This window comes from Canis lupus, chromosome 29 (genome assembly GCF_011100685.1).
Source record: "Canis lupus familiaris isolate Mischka breed German Shepherd chromosome 29, alternate assembly UU_Cfam_GSD_1.0, whole genome shotgun sequence".
In the NCBI taxonomy this organism is placed as follows: Eukaryota; Metazoa; Chordata; class Mammalia; order Carnivora; family Canidae; genus Canis; species Canis lupus.
Window position 1 is genome coordinate 39,935,318 of NC_049250.1, and position 13,654 is coordinate 39,948,971.

Consider the following 13,654-nt stretch of genomic DNA (forward strand, 5'->3'; position numbering starts at 1 on the left):
AAATAAAATCTTAAAAAAAAAGATTAAAGGGAAGAAGGTTTTTGACGTTCTGTAACAAAGAGCCTTGAATTCCATGTTAGAATTTGTCTTGTAAGCAGGGAGTGAACTGAGAAATTGAGGTTGAACATTGACCTCTTTGTTCGCCTGTTTGTTTTTAAGATTTTATTTATTTGAAACAGAGAGAGAACAAGTGGGGAGGAGGGGCTGAGGCAGAGGGAGAAGCAGACTCCCTGTTGAGTCAGTCCAATGCTGGACTCAATCCCAGGATCCTGAGATCATGGCCTGAGCCGAAGGCAGACGCTTAACCTACTGAGCACCCCTGGTTCCCCAGAACATTGACTTCTTTGAAGGGAAAATTAAATTATAGAAAAGATGTATTAGGAAGATTACTCTTCCTGTGGTGTTTACAATTAACTGAAATAAAAGGAGAGTAGAAGCAAAAAAGTCATCCAGAAAGTTATTAAAATAATTCATAGGAGGGGGGGTTAAAAGTCGAGATTCGGATTGTTGGCAGGAATATGGAAAGGAAATAGAGTGAAAAGAGAGACATTAAAAAGAAAACAGTTATAGAAAATTTGTTAAAATAACGGTCTCGGGATCCCTGGGTGGCGCAGCGGTTTGGCGCCTGCCTTTGGCCCAGGGCGCGATCCTGGAGACCCGGGATCGAGTCCCACGTCGGGCTCCCGGTGCATGGAGCCTGCTTCTCCCTCTGCCTGTGTCTCTGCCTCTCCCTCTCTCTCTGTGACTATCCTAAATAAATAAATAAAATATTTAAAAAAAAATAAAAAAATAAAAATAAAATAACGGTCTCTAATGATTAGCCTACATGCATGCAACTTAACATTTACTGATTTGTTGACACTCTGAAATTCAGGTTGGTACCAATGACGGAAATAAAGATGAGACAAGACGATGACGTAATGAATGCATCTGTTTTCCTAACGTGTATTACTGTTGTTGTTTAACATAAAAAGTCAGGCTGAAAATTAAAATCTCAGACAAAAGGTTTTACATTTTGGATTCCAAGGCCTCGTTGCAGTATCTACTGCCACCTGCTGGCAGAGGGAGAGTGACTAGAGTCTCGGAATTGGGAAACCTAACAAGTCTCGGTTGACATTATGTAGTCATTCAAATGCGAAGTACCTGGAGGGTGACAGGGGTTTCTATTCTTTATTATATACTCCAATTGCTGTATCACCACCAGCTCAAGGAGTCCTGTGGATTTGCCACTGGGTGATCACGCTCGATGCCTTATTCCTTTTTCATTCTACTCTTCGGGAGTAGTTTTGGGATTTCCTTAGATTTCCTCACTTCAAGAAAAAAAAAAAAAAGATTTCCTCACTTCTAAGATTGAAACAATGAAAGTTTGCTAGCTACTTCCACTATATTGTAAAAAAAGAATGGAGGAAAGAAAACTCAAGTAAGGGTGTTTTTCTTTTGTTTGTACCAGACATCTGTTTTGTTCTACAAATGGATTTTTTTAAAGATTTATTTATTTGAGAGAGAGAGACAGAGTGAGGAGGGGAGAGACAGAAGGGCAGGGAGAGAGGAATGCAAGCAGACCTCGAGCTGAGCACAGAGCCCTACCTGGGGCTTGATCTCACAACTCTGAGATCGTGACCTGAGCTGAAACCAAGGGTCAGATGGGTGTTTAATCAACTGCACATCACCCAGGTGCCCCTACAAATTGATTTTTTTTATTTATTTTTTAAAAATTTTGATTCAGTACCATAAAGTTTTTATTTTTGCTGTGTTGTAGTAATAGGTTTTAAAATATACTAGAGTGATCCTACATCTAAGTGAATATTGATAGGTTAATATTGGAGTACTGGATCTATATGCATATCCTTAAAATATTCATGCCCTTTGATCCAATATTTTTCATTTTGGAAGTTTATCTTAAGGAAGTAATCACAAAATGGTGAAACAGCTTTATTTACAAAACATGTATCACATCATTTGTAATAACAAGAAATTGAAGATCATGTAAATGTCCAATAAAACAGTAACTGTAAACACTGCTATAATCATAAAATGAAGTGCTTAATAGCCATCAAAATGATATTCATGAATTATTTAGAATCACATGGGAAGGTGCATTTTATTTTGGTAAATCCATATAAGGGCGCCTGGGTGGCTCAGCAGTGGAGAGTCTGCCTTCGGCTCAGGGCATGATCCTAGGGTCCCGGGATCGAGTCCCGCATCGGGCTCCCTGCATGGAGCCTGCTTCTCCCTCTGTCTGTGTCTCTGCCTCTCTCTGTGTCTCTCATGAATAAATAAAATCTTTTTTTAAAAATGCACATAAAAAAAAAATAAATAAATAAATAAAAAAAATAAAAATAAAAATGCACATAAATATGTGATTACAACTATATAAAACTAAACAAAATCATAACAATCCATGGATATAAAGAAAACTAGAAAGAAATATTTTATTTTTCTATATTCTAATCCACCGTTCTTCATGGTGAATTACTAAAATCCCATATGGTGGTAACTGGCCTCCTTAGTGTCCTAAGCAGCATATCAGTCTCATAAAATCCTATGTAGTCCCTCACAAATACTGTGTATTCAATAAATATTCATTCCTTTTTCTTACCTAAGCATTCCTGAGGGTGGAGAGAGGTTATGTGTATTGTATGTAAACTAGTTCTCACTAATTTACAGAATATTTTCATCTTTTCTCTATTTGATATTTCCAAATAAGACCATGCACTTAAAAAAAAAAAAAAGACTTTATTGATTTATTCGAGAAAGAGAGAGAGAGCATAGAGGGAGATGGAGAAGCACCCTCCCCGCTGAGCAGGGAGCCCAACATCCAACAGGAAGAAGCCAGCACAGTTCTCCCACATGCATTTCCAGGAAAATTTCCCCATAAACTATCTCAAAATTACTTATTGTAAAATCCATCTTACTTTTGTGGTTTAAATATTAGTCCTGTGGGATGCTCCTCAAAAAAAAAGGTCCTATGATCAAATACATTTGACAAAATATATCTACTCTCACCTCCTCTAAGAGGTTCCCATTGTACATGAACATAGTAAAGGCTTTAAGAAATGCTTCAGAGGGAAGACTGTTGAATTTTGTTTAGTCAACTGTTCCACAACCTTCTTTGACTGAAGAAACTTGTTTCCGAGGAACACCTTTACCCAGCCATGGAACATATTTTGGAAAAGATTGTGTCAAGGCAAACATCTGACGCCTTCAGACTTGGCTGTCTTCGGTGGCTACAACTGATCTGTACTTAGCTACCAAGTCAACAATTACAGAGCCCTATAATGTAATATCATTGTGTGTCAAATATACTCAAATTTTAAGGAAAAAATGTAAAAACAAACAGAAAAGAAATTATAGGGCGAGAAGTGAATTCAGGAACCAAAAATTAAATGCCATTTTACAAATTTTTTGCAACATGAGGTGATTGTTTCGTAATTCCACTGGCTTTATGTCTGCCAAAGATTGCCATGCCAAATCTTTTTGTATTTTGTTTTGATACCGGGACTATAAAGAAATGAATCAACATATAATAGTTACCTCTGGGAGTGGGGGGATAGAGGATGGACATTAAGGGGGGCACGTGATGTAATGAGCACTGGGTATTATATAAGACTGATGAATCACTGACCTCTACCTCTGACCAATAATACTATCTGTGAATTAATTGAATTTTAATTTTAAAATAAATAAATAAATAGTTATCTTTAGGAATGGCAAACTGTTAAGGGCACCATCAGTGTAAATTTTAGACTCTAAAAAAGCACAAGAGCTTTAAAATCACAGGAAAATGATCATTCAGACTTTCTGATATTCCCAGAAAATGTTCCCTATTAAAAATTGTCTTTACTTCATCTACCCCTATTTCACAAAATGAAGAGGTCTCATCCATATCTTTTTAAAATTAAGCTTAACATGTGTTAAAAAAAAAAAAAAACTCAACTGAGTAAATTTAAGAATTAAACTGGCTTTATTCCTGACTCAGGCAGCATCCCATAGAGCAGAGAGAAAGAGGCTCCAAACTGTTACACAAAATGGGAGATTTCTACGGGCAGAAGGGGGCAGGGACAAGGAAAGAATGGATTCGCTCATCTTCCTTTGGAGTATGAAAGGGGTCTATCAAGTGGATTATCTCACTACTCCTGACCAATAAATTCCAGGTTGACCAGTTAAGACTATATTTCTGGGGGGACGCCCAGATGGCTCAGCAGTTAAGGTCTGCTTTCAGCTCAGGGCCTGATCCTGGAGTTCAGGGTTCAAGTCCCACATCAGGCTCCCTGAGGGGAGACTGCTTCTCCCTCTGCCTATGTCTCTGCCTCTCTCTCTGTGTCTATCATGAATAAATAATAAAATCTTAAAAAAAAAAAGATTATATTCCTGGGGGAGGTTGAAACTGCAAATTGGTTAGGTATTAAGTGTCTGTTTGGTGACATGGTCTTAGCACAAGTAACTCCATTGTCTTTTTTTTTTTAAACATATGCCATTACCATTTGCAAACTTCTTCCCAAAATATCTCATTGATTTAGAAGACATTGGAGAAAAAATCCAAAAGTAAGTAATGTAGATAAGAAATGTGAAAACTGGGCAGCCTGGGTGGCTCAGCGGTTTAGCGCCGCCTTCAACTCACGGCGTGATCCTAGAGACCAGGGATTGAGTCCCATGTCGGGCTCTCTGCATGGGGCCTGCTTCTCCCTCTGTGTCTCTGCTTCTCTCTCTCTCTTTCTCTCTCTCTGTGTCTCTCATGAATATATAAATAAAATCTTAAAAAAAATGAAATGTGATAACTATGATTCTCCAACAAAAAGCAGAAGGAATGTGGCCACAGATGAAATTCCCTCTGAATCTCCAGTGAAGAGGTTGAAAGGTGTCAGCTTCACAGTGTGATGGTGGTTAATAACCTAAACTGCTATATCATATATCATATCTTCAGTTGTACATTCATGTAAAATGCCCAATTTCACACTAAACTCTGGCTTCAGAGACTTTTCAAAACATATCACAACAGGCCCATCAACAAGTGCCCAGCTAGATAGATGGTCTTTTACAGACAACAACAGCTGCTGATTTGCTTATTTCCTGCACTAAACATTGCTGAGTTGATAGGCCATCTGGCTTTAGGGTTTTTTTTTTTTTTATTGCAATGGTGATTGAAACAATACTTTAAAATCTATATTCTTATTCAACCCTGTGATCCAGGAAGAGCAAAGTGTAGGAAGGATAAATATTTGTGGAACAAATTACGATCACGTTAGGCAAATTTTCCAGTTTCTTTTATTTAGCAGCATAGATACCCTTGCTATATTTTGCATATTTGTGGAATTATCGTCTAGAACCCCAGTATGCATGACAGTTTCAGATACTAAAATTCTAGTTATTTAAGGCATTTAGTATTTTAGCATATGTTTCAACCATTATCATTTATATGATAAGCATAAATTTATGTCGTAACAATAATGTGCCTAGAATTTTTTTAAATCACCACTTGTTTAAAAACCCCAGGAAATTCAAAGAAAGATTAAATCTACAAATTCAAAGAATTTTTTAGTGACTGATCAAATTACAAAATTGGATGAAATGCATATGAAATAGATCTTTCAAAATACATGTTAAGCATAATATGATTCAGTCTTTTTTCCTTTGAACTGCTAGTAAAACCAGAACATGACTTCCTTTTAGTTAAATTTTTACTTTTTTAAAGAATGTCTGGGGAATCCCTGCATGGCTCAGCGGTTTAGTGCCTTTGGCCCAGGGCGTGATCCTGGAGTCCTGGGATCAAGTCCCGCATTGGGCTCCCTGCATGGAGCCTGCTTCTCCCTCTGCCTGTGTCTCTGCCTCTGTGTGTGTGTGTGTGTCTTTCATGAATAAATAATAAAATCTTTTAAAAATAATAAATAAATAAAGAATTTCTATGCCTGTGGGGCACCTGGGTGGCTTATTCAGTTGAGCACTTGGCTCTTGGTTTTAGGTCAGATCATGATCTTAGAGTCATGGGATCAAGCCCCATGTCAGGCTCTGCACTCAGGGGACAGTCTGCTTGAGATTCTTTCTCTCCCTCTCCTCCTGCACCACCCAATCCCCTACTATCACCCTCTCTCTCAAATAAATAAATAAATAAATAAATAAATAAATAAATAAATAAATATTAAAAAATGTATATGGATATATCTTCATTAGGATAAATAGGCTGTTTTATGGGATGCCTGGCTGGCTTACTTGGTGGAGTATGTGACTCTTGATCTTGTGGTTGGGAATTTGAGCCCCATATTGGGTGTAGAGATTACTCAAAAATAAAATGAAATCTTTAAAAATAAAAGGATAAATGGGCTATTTTGGCCAGAAAGGATCACAGCATATTGAGTGTCTATACAAACGATCTAAACATTAAGAGGGATATTAGGACTGAAATTGTTACTTTATCAGTATAAAAAACCCACAAGTGATAAATTTATCCCTGAATTATTGAGTGCCACTTCATATATTTGTCTTTACGTTTCACTAGACTATGATTTTGTTAAGAAAAGTAATTTGCAGGGGGCTCCTGCCTGGCTCCGTCTGTAGAACATACAACTCTTTATCCTCGGGTCATGAGTTCAAGCCCCACATTGGGCATAGAGCTTACCTAAGAAAGAAAAGAAGCTTTTGTATTCCTTTCCTAGAATTAATACAATTAGGTGGTTAGTTGGTATTAATTAGCGTCTGTTAAATGAACAGTAAGTTTTAAGGGCACACACGAGTGAAAATGAACATTGGCTGGAGACTCTCAGAGGTAAAGAAAGACCTAGGTCAATTAAAGAAATGCCAAAGCAGCATGATAAGAATTGTGATATATTTTTCAATGCTTATATTTAACACATTAATACTTTTTAAATATGAAATTTAGAATGCAATATAATTTTTTTAAGATTTTATTTATTTATTCATGAGAGACACAGAGTGAGAGAGAGAGGCAGAGACACAGGCAGAGGGAGAAGCAGGCTCTATGCAGGGAGCCCGACGCGGGACTTGAGCCCAGGACCATGCCCTGGGCCGAAGGCAGACGCTCAACCGCTGAGCCCCCCAGGCATCCTCATAGAATGCAATATAATTAATTATATAAATCTGAAAATTTATATAATTTTTATATAATTATTTAAGAAGTATTCGTGGCATTCCATAGGCTGTGTGGTCTGGTAATGGGGCAGGAATTTAAAGCTACATGATGAACTTCTTTTTCCCTTGTAGCCAGAGATCACTACCACTGGGAAGGTTGAGGCCCACTGTGAATCTGTGGCCAGGACCAGGACCCTGCTGGACCTACCTCTGAAAGAATACCTTGATACCAGAGAATCAAAAGATGTTCTTCATCATTACTATCATGACCAACAACAAAGAACACTTGAAACCATGAAATTGCAGCTGTTTGACATTTTTTGACCTGAAACATCCACAGTTTCAGCCAAAAACTATCCCCGAGGAGCCAAGTTGCTGAGGACACAAGAAAGTGCAAGATATACATACAGCCCTCTAAGGGCCTTGGGATAACTGGATTAGACAAGGAAGGTTCTAGCCTAGGTTTGGCAAAGGATGGAAATTCTCAATGAGAAACAGGCAGGTGGATCTCATAGCCTCTAGTCTTGTTCATCTCACAACCCTCAGATCGCAAACCTGAGCCGAAATCAAGAGTTGGATGCTTAACCGACTGAGCCACCCAGGTGCCCTTATTTTATTTTAATTTTTTAAAAGTAGGATCCACAGCTAACATGGAGCCCAACGTGGGGCTTGAATTCACAACCCTAAGATGAAGACCTGAGCTGAGACCACAAGTCAGACGTTTAAGTGACTGGAACACCAGGTGCCCCTACTCTAGAAGCTTTTTTAAAAAAATAGATAATATAGGGGCGGTCAGGGGCTCCTCAATGTAATTTTTTAAAATTATCGGTTGAAATTTTCTTGGCCCTGCTTACTCTTTATTCACCTTTCACGTTGCCAGTTGATGTGAACACAGGGAATGTGCACTATTTAATCTGTGTTTCCTCCACCACTTCTTTCCATCTTCCCCTTCTCATTTTCCCCTGGATATCTCCAGTGCTGGCCTCCGGGAGCACTCCTTGAAAATTCTGTCCCCTTCACAGGCATCCTCCCTTCCTCTTAACTCCATAACATTTACAGGTGTTTTTCTTTTATTCACCAACGTAGCTAAACATCTGTGCTCAAGAAATGTCAAGAATTTGGGACACCTGGCTGGCTTAGGTGGAGAAACATGTGAGTCTTGATTTCAGGGTCATGAGTTTGAGACCCACATTGGGTATAGAGATGACTAAAAAAATAAATAAACAAAAAAATACTAGCAATTAGTGAACTAGGGGCAAACAATTATGGAAAAGCAGGGAGAAGATGAGGAGATAAGAGTTGGGGTTGACATTTTTGACACCACAATAATCAAGAAATTGAATGGCATTAATGACCAGAAAAGTAATAAAGACAATAAAAAATTTACTTAACTTTATGTATGTGTGCCTATAAATAAAAAATAACACAATACAAAAAGAAAAAGCACAACAGTTTTTAATTTGAAACATTTTATAAATACCTACCAGTCTGAACTTTGGTCCCTTGATTATACCTTAATTTAACAATATTTTGTGTAAATAATTGCCCAGTAACTAGTGAGTACATTTTAATAAAATTGAACCACCTGCAAAAGGGAGAATGAAGTGATTCGAATGCAGAAATGAAGTAATTCAAATTCTGTTTGTCTATACAATTACTACTATCTGTGAAGTATTATCACTATTTATTTAAAATCTACTGTTTAAACATAAGAATATGTAATAACACAAAGGTTGGAAACATGAACTGAGCCAGAAATGAACTCAGATGATTCTGAGCCTTTATAAACTTACTCTTAAAATGAATATATAGCTGAGTTCATGTGTTAAAGGAGTCGGTTGCACCACTGAATTCTACAAATTCACTTCCATGAGAATGCCGGGTTTATTAAAAGATAACTAATATGGGTGCCTGGGTGGCTCAGTGGCTGAGCATCTGCCTTCAGCTCAGGTCATGATCCTAGGGTCCAGGGATCGAGTCCCTCATTGGGCTCCCCTCAGGGAGCCTGCTTCTCCCTCTGCCTGTGTCTCTGCCTCTCTCTCTCTGTGTCTCTCATGAATAAATAAGTAAAATCTTTAAATAAAATAAAATAAACCACCTGGCCTATGGTATTTTTGTCGTGGCAGCCTTAGCAGACAAACGCACTGTCCCTTGTAGTGAGCCCCACCTGGGATGGGAGAGGATAGCAGAGGTGGCTCTAATCAAGGGGGATATTCAGTCCATGGCAAGTAAAGCAAGGAGCTCTGGGGCCTTGGAGTGGCCAGACTGGACGTGCCGTGGACTTGGTGAGCTGGGCTCCATGGGCAAGAGGCCTGCATGAAACGAACTCTGTGCCTCTGTGCCAGCTTTCCTCTCACCCCAGTTGATGACCCAATCTGTGTTTATATATATGGGTGCCTGCACATGCACTTGTACCTATTTTAACATGCTTTCAAATATCTTTGGAGTCAAGACATTTTAAGTATATCTTAAAGTGAGTCCAAGAAGAATGAAAGGGGAGGCATTACAGAGAACAACCATAGAAGCAAGCAGAGAGGGTAATAGAACAGAAAAGAAAAGGAGAGAAGGGGAAGATGGAAAGAAGTGGTGGAGGAAACACAGATTAAATAGTGCACATTCCCTGTGTTCACATCAGCTGGCAACGTGAAAGGTGAATAAAGAGTAAGCAGGGCCAAGAAAATTTCAACCGATAATTTTAAAAAATTACATTGAGGAGCCCCTGACTGCCCCTATATTATCTATTTTTTTAAAAAGCTTCTAGAGTAGGGGCACCTGGTGTTCCAGTCACTTGAACGTCTGACTTGTGGTCTCAGCTCAGGTCTTCATCTTAGGGTTGTGAATTCAAGCCCCACGTTGGGCTCCATGTTAGCTGTGGATCCTACTTTTAAAAAATTAAAATAAAATAAGGGCACCTGGGTGGCTCAGTCGGTTAAGCATCCAACTCTTGATTTCGGCTCAGGTTTGCGATCTGAGGGTTGTGAGATCCAGCCCCAGTTTGGGCTCTGTGCCGTGCATGGAGCCTGCTTGAGATTCTCTCTCTGTCCCTCCCCACTCCTCTCTTTCATTCTCTCTCACTCATTAATTAATTGGTTAAGTAATTATTAATTAAAATAAAATCTAGATTTAAAAAAATTGCCGAGGGGTGCTTGGCTGGCTCAGAGGAGCATGTGACTCTTAGAGTTGTGAGTTCAAGCCCCACATTGGGTGTAGAGATTACTTAGAAATAAAATCTTTAAAAAAAAAAATCCTCCAGAGAATCAATGAGATTAATGGCATTTCTATGACTTGAAAATTGTGGTGATACCCAACACACCCCCATTTAGATTGTGAGTGTGGCAGGCACAGAATTTTGAAGAATGCCAGCAAGTTCTCATAAGGTCAGTCAGGTTCTGACTCCACTTACAGTTGATGTCAAGAAGGGGTATACTCGCTGGAACAAATCAGTTCAGTTCCCAGCTCTGGGATACATCTGGTCATGTAGAAAATGCCATTTTTCTCCATCTCAATATTCAAACAATACCAGAAACAATTTGTTTTCACATATCAGAGATAGCAATATAACTTCAAACCTTTGACTTGGGCTAAATTAACTCTATTTCTGGCCACAGTCTAACCTTTAGGTACTTTGACCATCTCATCATTCTATGAAATATCACACTGATTCATGACAGTGCTGACCTGATGTCAACAGATCTCGAAAGTCAGGAAGTAATAAATAGCCTGTTTATAAGGCACCTAAATGCCTGTGGGTAGGAAATAAATACCATGAAAACAGGACACCGTCCCCTCAGTAATTGGCCATTCTACCTCTATTTGCAATGCTGTGTTGGAGTCAGCTGGTCCCGTTTCATGAAAGTTTATTGTTAATTATTCAGGAATCTTGTGAGAATATTGTGACAATGTCGAGGGTACTAATTTCTCAGACCTGCTATAACAAATTGCCACAAATGCAATGCTTTAAAACACCTCAAATGTGGGCAGCCCCGGTGGCACAGCGGTTTGGCGCTGCCTGCAGTCTGGGGTGTGATCCTGGAGACCCGGGATCAAGTCCCACGTCGGGCTCCCTGCATGGAGTCTGCTTCTCCCTCTGCCTGTGTCTCTGCCTCTCTCTGTGTCTATGAATAAATAAATAAAATCTTAAAAAAAAAATCTCAAATGTATTATCTTATAGCTCCAGAGGTAGTAAGTCTAAAATTGGCCTTAATTGCTTCATTCCTTCTGGAGACTCTAAGGGGAAATCTGTTCCATTCGTTTTTCCATTCCTTGGCTGTAGGAATTACCTTTGTTCATCTTCAAAGCCAGCATCATAGCATCTGCTCTAAGTTCTGCTTCTACCATCACATTTTCTCCCCTTATAAGAACCTTGTGGTTACATTGGGCTCACCTAGATAGCCCAGGATAATCTTTCCATCTCGAACTCCTCAGCACAATCACATCTGAAAAGCCCATTTTGCCACTTGAGGTGATATATTCACAAGTTCTGGGGATCCGGTGGTGGTGTTTTTTGAGAAGCCATTATTCAGCCTACCATAATGGTCAGTCTTGCCATTCTTACTGTGTACAGACTTGGTCTCAGGATCATTTCCCACACAACCACTCCAGAGCAATAGATCTGAGTCAACATGGCAGATAAAATCTATCATCCCATCCCTTAGCCAAAGCTAAATGTATCCAATCATGCAGCACATATTGTGCTGGACAAATATTGATGGAAGTGGACACAGACCCTGCCCTAATACAGTCAGAGTCTATGGAGGAAGAGAGACACCAGGTAAACAAACCAATACACACAATTGAAAAGGAAGAGAAGCACCAGAAAGAAAAGAAACAGGGTCCCTGATGGAGAAGAACAGATATGATGGTCAGGGAAACCCTGTGTAAGAGGTGGCGGCTAAGCTAAGCCTCGAAAGATAGGGAACCAGTGCTGTGAAGGACGGGGGAAAAGGTTATGGGAGAAGGAAAACGTGTAGGAAGGTTGAACCCCGTGCATACAGCATGAGATCAGAGGGAATGTTCTGGCAGCCACGGAGTGCTTCCTTGAAGTGCAGATTCTCCAAAGAAAGCCAACTCCTCTCCCCCGAAGAGGAAGAGGACTTACCGCAGTGAGACTTCATCCACCTGGGACTAGCTCCTGTCCCAACCTGGTCACAGCTCAAGCCACACTCTTTGCTTAGATACATCAAGCAAAGGAAGCTGCTGTGAAAACCACGTTTGCTCTACGCTTGCACGCTTGAGTGTGGTCCGGGCCCTCCCACAGTCTGTTTTCTTATGCAGGAGAATTCAAGTTGAGGTGTGGACATTATTCCCACTTTTCGGATAAAATTCCTCAGCTAAAAACAAAGTCTTCAACAAGCTCTGTTCTCTCTTAGTATGAAGAATTCCGCAACAGGGACAGGGACGGCTATTTTAAGGAACTTGAACAAAAGGCAAGAGGAGGCCGAGCTGTTAATTCTGCAAATTTCCATCCTGACCGTGGTGTGGCCACCAGAGGGAGGCAAGCTGCTGAGGCTGCGTCTACCACAGCCTTCTGTGGTGTTTCTCAAGGTGTCCTCTGTGCCTTGGACTTGCTTCAGCCCAAACAGGTATCAGTGACAGGACCCAACTGCATAAGGCAGCCCGGTCCTGTTTTCCTCATATAATATATTGCCTGGGAGCCTTTTCTACTTATTTACTGTTCCACCGAAGTAACTAAGGGGCCAGTGTGACAAAGTTAGCATTCTATTCTTTTTAATAAAGATTTTATTTATTTATTTATTTGAGAGAGAGAACAAGCAGGGACAGGGACAGAGGGAGAGGGAGAAGCAGACTCTCCACTGAGCAGGGAGCCCGATAAGGGGGCCTCGATCCCAGGACCCCGGAATCACCACCTGAGCCCAAGGCAGATGCTTAACCGACTGAGGCACCTAGGCGCCCCCCAAAGTGAGCATTCGAAACCCAAGTGAGTTCTTGCAGATCCGAATTTTTAATCACTACTTATATGAAGACATTGTTAAATTCAAAGAGGAGATTATAAAGGTTTATATATATAAGTATATATATATACACACACATAAAAGAGTTTATATATGTAAATCAGACAAACATAAGCTTTTTTTTTTTAATTTGCTCATGAGAGAGAGAGAAAGAGGCAGAGACACAGGCAGAGGGAGAAGCAGGCTCCATGCAGGGAGCCCGACGCGGGACTCGATCCCAGGACCCCAGGATCACGCCCTGGGCTGAAGGCAGGCGCTCAACCACTGAGCCACCCAGGGATCCCCACATAAATTTTTTACATATCTGTACATATATACATGTACCATACATATATAATACAGATGAAATGTGAATAACTGAAAGGACATACACCAAAATGTTACAGTTACCTCTCTATGGATGATGGGGTTATAAGTGATTTTTATTTCCTGGTTACCTTTATTTTCTGAATTTTCTATAATAACCACGTATTATTTTGGTAATAAAAGTAAAAGTTTGGGTTTTTAAAAATGTAATTCTCCACTATATTAACTCTAGAGAAATCCTATATGATGACCAGTTACGATGCACAACTCTGGGCTTTTCCTAAAGTCCTAAA